Genomic DNA, 6,228 nt, shown 5'->3' on the forward strand with positions numbered 1-6,228 from the left:
AGAAATATTTATGCCGTAATATTTAAGACGTGGTCAGTGTTAATTACTGATAAACATACACACAGGATGTTGCTTTTAAATTGGAAATCAGGACATATCGTCCTGCTCCTGCTATCACTGGGAGTGGCATCCTGTTACTGTTAGCACAAGATCCAAATTCTTTTCAGGATCCTCCTAAAGGGAACATTCCCTGATTTCTGCCTAAATGTTTTTGTTTACTTATTAATGAAAAAGGTTTTGGTATAACATACATATAATGTAATTCTACAGTTAGGTAACTTTCTAGTCAGCACACTGTGCAACCAGCACCTAGATCAAGAATCAGAGTCCTGTGCAGAATGGCATTGGGTGAATATTACACTGTTTATCTGTTTTACATTCAGCCCATTATACTTAGTGTCCCTACATATGTTTTTATGAATATCTTTATTTATTTTTCTTTTCTTCTTTTGAAAATGCTTATCTCCAAATGGCCTAGACTTAATGAGAAATTCCAAAATAATACACAAAATTCTTGCACATTATTTTTGCAAATTTCCCAAAATATGATATTTTACCAGTTTGCTTTATTTTATGTATACACACACACCACACACAGGTACGTAAGGTTTTTCTGAATTCTACCCTAAAACTCAAGTGTGTATTTCATAGGAAGAAGGACAGTCTTTTGCATAATCGGAATACTGTGATCAAAATCAGAATGTTGACATTGATACAGTATTATTATCTAAAATGCAGAGCTTACTCAAATTTAACCATCTTACTAATTTTTTTAATAGTAAATGGGAAAACAAGCCATTTTCTGGACCTCTTCTTGTTACCTCACTTACTCTGTTGTGCGTACAGTAGCTTTCATAACATCCAGAAGTCAGAGCTTGCTAATTATAACCAATTCTTTTTGGAAAGAAATCATATGGATGCAGTGAATGTGCAGTGAATACTTGTAAACTACTCATGACCATGCCTCAGAGAACTCATGCAGGAAACAAATCCCAGGAATATCATGATTTTAGGAGAGCCCTTCCCAGTGAGTTCAAGCTCACTGCTCATCAGCAAACTCAAACAGGAGTCAGACCCTACTGATGTAATCAATGTCAAAAAGCCTTCATTACAAATTCAGGGCTTGTGTAACATCAGAGAACTCACCATAGAGAAGGGAAATTCTGTACATGCAGTAAATGTGAAGATGTTTTCCCTTGGAAGTCAAAACTCATTTTACATCAAAGAAATCATTCAGGAGAGAGACCGTTCATTTGCAAAGTATGTGATAAAGCCTTCATGGTTAGGGCACATCTTGCTGTACATCAGAGAGCTCACACAGGAGAGAAACCCTATGCTTTCTCAGATTGTGAGAAAGCCTTCTCAAAAAAGGCTTTACTCATGATTCATCAGTGAATTCACACAAGAGAGATAGCCTATTAATGCATTCGATGTGAAACAGCTTTGAAGACCAGATCTGAGCTCAGTTATCATCAGAAAGTTCTTCATAGAAAAGGAAAATTCTGTGTATGCAATAAATGTGGGAAAGCTTTTCCTTGGAAGTCAAACCTCATTTTGCATCTCAGAACTCATTCAGAAGAGAGACCTTTCAGGTGCAAAGTCTGTATAAAGCCTTCATGGTTAGAACACAGCTAACTATACATCAGAGAACTCACACAGGAGAGAAACCATATGCTTGCTTGGATTATGAGAAAGCCTTCTTGAAAAAGGCTCAGCTTATGAAGCATCAGTGAATTCATACAGAAGAAAAACTGTATGGATGCAGTGAATGTCAAGAAGCTTTCATCTGGAAGTTGGATCTCAACAATCAAAAGAAAACTCATCATGCAGTAAGGAAATCCCATGAATGCAGTGAATGTGGGAAGGTTTTAGCCTCCAAAAAAAACTTTATTATACATCAGAGAACCCATGCAGGTAAGAAACCCTTCAAATGCAATGTATGTGATAAAGCCTTCACATCAAACGGAAATCATATTGTATATCAGAGAACTCATACAGGAAATAAATCATATGAATGCTCAGATTGTGATAGGGCTTTCTCCAGTAAGGTATATCTCATGACTCATCAGCCAATTCACACAGGAGAGAGACCCTATGGATGCAATTAAGGTCAACAAGCTTTCACCAAAAAGACAGGTCTCACCAAGCATCGCAAGACTTGCCGTGCAAGAATGAAATCTTACGGATACAGTGAATGTGGGAAGGTTTTGTCCTATAAATCAACTCATTATATAACAGAGAATCTATGCATATGAGAAACTCTTCAAATGTAGCCTGTGTAATAAAGCCACATAGTTAAATCCTGTCTCACTGTACATCAGAGAATTCATACAGGAGAGAAACCATATAAATGCTGTGATTGTAAGGAAGCATTTGCTACTTCGTCAACTCTCACTGGTCACCAGATAACTCACACAGGAAAGAGGCCCTGTAGATGCAGTGAATGTCAAAAAGCTTCACTCAGAAATCAGCTATTATTAATCATCAGAAACCCCAGCATAAAGGAAGAAAGTCCTTCATGCAGTGACTTTGAATATGAGAAAGCTTTTTTGATTAGTCACATCAGCTCAGACATAATAGAAGTTCCATGAATACTATGATTGTAATGGGCCCTTTTGGAACTCTTGTGGGAGAGAAACCTTATAGATGCAATGATTATTTTAAGCCTTATTTTTTGAAGATATCCGTCATTTACCATAGAGATCTAACCAAGAAGAATCATTGGCCAGGCGCATTGGCTCATGCCTGTAATCTCAGCAATTTGGGAGGCTGAAGCAGGCGGATCGCTTGAGGTTGGGAGTTTGAGACCAGCCTGGCCAACATGATGAAACCCTGTCTCTACTAAAAATACTAAAAAAAAAAAAAAAAAAAAAAATTAGCCAGGTGTGGTGGTGCACACCTGTAATCCTAACTACCCAGGAGGCTGAGGCAGGAGAATCTCTTGAACGTAGGAGGTGGAGGTTGCAGTGAGCCAAGATTGCACCAGTGCAAATGCACTCCAGCCTGGGTGACAGAGTGAGACTCTGTCTCAAAAAAAAAAATAAATAGAGAGTCATTATGAGTGCAATGATTATCAAAGGAGTTTATTAGAAAAATTAGAGGCTTTCCATTTAGTAGGCAGCACCTGTGGATGTAATGAAAATGATAAATCATTCTCAAATTATATTTGTTACACATTAGGGTATTCATTCAGGAGAAGGACCCTACAGATGGAGTGAATGCAGTAAAGCTAAGAAGAATCACACCTCATTGCAGGTAAAAATTAAAATCTGATGAACGTTTTAATAATGAGAACCTTCTCCAGAAAGTTAAAACTCTTTGAGTATTTTGTTTAAGAGAGAAATCTCATAGATACAGTGAATGTGATTGTGATAAAGTCTTCCCAATTAATGTTTATCTTCCCTATTGTAGCAAACTTATACCAGAGGAAACCCCTATTAATGCAGTAAATGTGGTAAAGCCTTATGTAGATACCAAAGGTCACTAATTATATCAGCAAACTCATGTAGTAGATAGTTCCTTCTGAAACGGAATGTGGAAAGCTTTTGAAAGTGACATATACATCAGGTACTTAAATCAGAAGGGAAAACGATAGAGTTAAACTTGGCCGTTGGCCACAAAACCCATTGCATAGCAAGAAAGAATTGCAGTGATTGTCTAAAATTCTTTATTTAAAATTCGGAGCTCCTAAATTGCCCCTTAACTCACTTATCAGAGAGATCCTATTCTCAAAGAAGGCAATAATACTTAGGTTCAATGCAGGTATAAAATCCTAATGGAGCCATATCTATTCTGCTTCAGCAGATTCATACATTTACCTAAAAGCTACAGTTATAGTCACAGGAAATAATTTCTCTGGAAGATTAGATAGCATTAAGCATCATAAGCTTTTAAATATAGGAGCAGAATTTCCTCCATACAGAGATTTTATGAATGCAATGAAAGTGGTAAAAGCATCAGTGATGTTATTTTTTATTTCATGGATTCACTTTTTCACATCCTACCATGTCTTAAATTGTGAAGCATCTCATGATCTGGAATGTCATAGTAATTGTCAGGGCTTTTTAAGTGTGTGATGGCACTTTAGATTTAAGTAATTACACTTGCCTGTATATATAATTTTATAATGGTTTTACGTAATTATTATAGAAAGGATTACAGAGAATATTCTATAAATATTAGACATTTCATTGTCAAATATTCCTTTTGAATATATGAAAAATAAGAATATAATAAGGATTAGTCGAATAGTGACAAAGGATCTTAGGGGTTGTGTTGTGGACTGTACTATTTGACATGGACTTTAGAAACTGTATTGTTTATTTGGAATTACATGAAGAGACAATTTTCAGGGTTAAAGAAATTCCAACATAAGACAAGATGTTAAATAATACAATGAAGTGCAAATAAAATGTTTTTTTCTTATGAATCAAAATGTCTTGTAATACATAATTTGACTCAGTATTAAGGAGTCTAAAGGATTATACCACATAAGTGTGAATTCCTTATTTTTATTGTCATTTGTAGTATTTTTGCCAACTGTGATGATCCATCACAAGTAGAAGTTTACATTTTTCTAGAGCCTTATGACTCTGAAACATCCAAAGATTATAGAAGATTTACCTAAAATATTTAAAAACCAGCAACACATTAGAGTAATGGAAGAAAAAAATGTGAGGTTATATGAGGTGAGTTTATGACTATATATTTCAAGTTTGTGTCATACAGAAACTTTTGATTTGTCATGATAATATGCCATTCCTTTGGTGGTTCCTCAAAAAGTTAAATCCAGACTTACCATATGACCCAGGAATTCCATTCCTAAGTAAAATACCCATGAGAATTGAAAACGGGTACTCAACCAAATATTTGTCCATGAATGTTTATAGCACTGTTCACTCTAGCCAAAATAGCATTTGGTTGAAAAAACTCAAATGCCTTATCAAAGGATGAATAAATAAAATGTGCTACATGCATGTACACATGAATACATAAATGGTCAATTATACAAATGAATGAAGTACTGATGACATGTTGCATGAATGAGCCCCAAAAACATTATACTGAAAGAAGCCAAATGTAAATTCCACATTTTATACTTTCATTTATATCAAATACTCTGAATCGGTAAATCCATAGAGAAATGAAGCAAATTAGTGGTTATTGGGCACTAGAGGGGAGGGGAGAATGGAAACCATCTGCACAGTATGTATGGGGTTTTCTTTTAGCATGATGAAAATGTTTTTGAACTAGATAGAGATGGTGGTTGCGTAATACTGTGAATGTACTAAACTTCACTGAATTGTATACTCTAAGATTGTTAATATTTGAATTTTTACATGAAGAAAATATATTTAAAAAGAAAAATATTGCATGAACTCTGACACTTCAGATACGGACTTTTTTTTTTTTTTTTTTAACAAAATGAGACTTACTTGACTGAATCTTCTATAAAACTTCTAGTGAGTATTCTACTTATTAAAAATCAAGATTTTTATTACCTCTATGTGAAATAACTGACTTATTTTGGTTATCAGTGAAACCTATTGTTTTGCAAGGAATTCTGTAAAAATGTACCAGCAAAATCTTGCTTATTGTTTTCTCCAGATTTTTGCCTCTTCTCCATTTTGTTTGACAGTTGTCAAGAAATCTTTTCTTCACCATTTTATTACGAAAATCTTCAGACATAAAGATGTTTAAGGAATACTAAAGTAAACGCTAATCTGGATTTGACCATTGAAACATTTTTCTGTGTGTGTTTGTGTGTGTCATATGTTCTGACAACCTCCTATTCACCCTGGTGGGTGAGGGAGGGATCCCCTACCCTAAATAATATGGCATGGCTGAACACAACACCTGACACTGGCTAGATGAAATTGACAGCAGTTTATTAGTCACAGATACAGCCTGAGAGAGATGGTCATTGCATATAGGTATGGCACTCAGGAATAGAGTGAACAAGCACGGAGATTGTGGGAAGTAGGCTTTATAGTAATGAGAGGGTAATGTGCCCGCGGTTTCTGTGGAAGAATGCAATTGCTTTGTATAATTCCATGGGCTAAATATAGATTGAGAACCATGTTGGGTGCAGCTTGTTCAGCTGATTGGGGAGTTAGCTGGGTGGGGCCTTTCCTGTGCAGTGGGAGCATATCTGGTGAGAGTAAGGGAATTCAAAGATAGGCCTTCAGGGCCCTGTAAAACTCAAAAGACTAAAAGCAGGCCAGACAC

Source organism: Symphalangus syndactylus, chromosome 13 (genome assembly GCF_028878055.3).
Source record: "Symphalangus syndactylus isolate Jambi chromosome 13, NHGRI_mSymSyn1-v2.1_pri, whole genome shotgun sequence".
Taxonomy (NCBI): Eukaryota; Metazoa; Chordata; class Mammalia; order Primates; family Hylobatidae; genus Symphalangus; species Symphalangus syndactylus.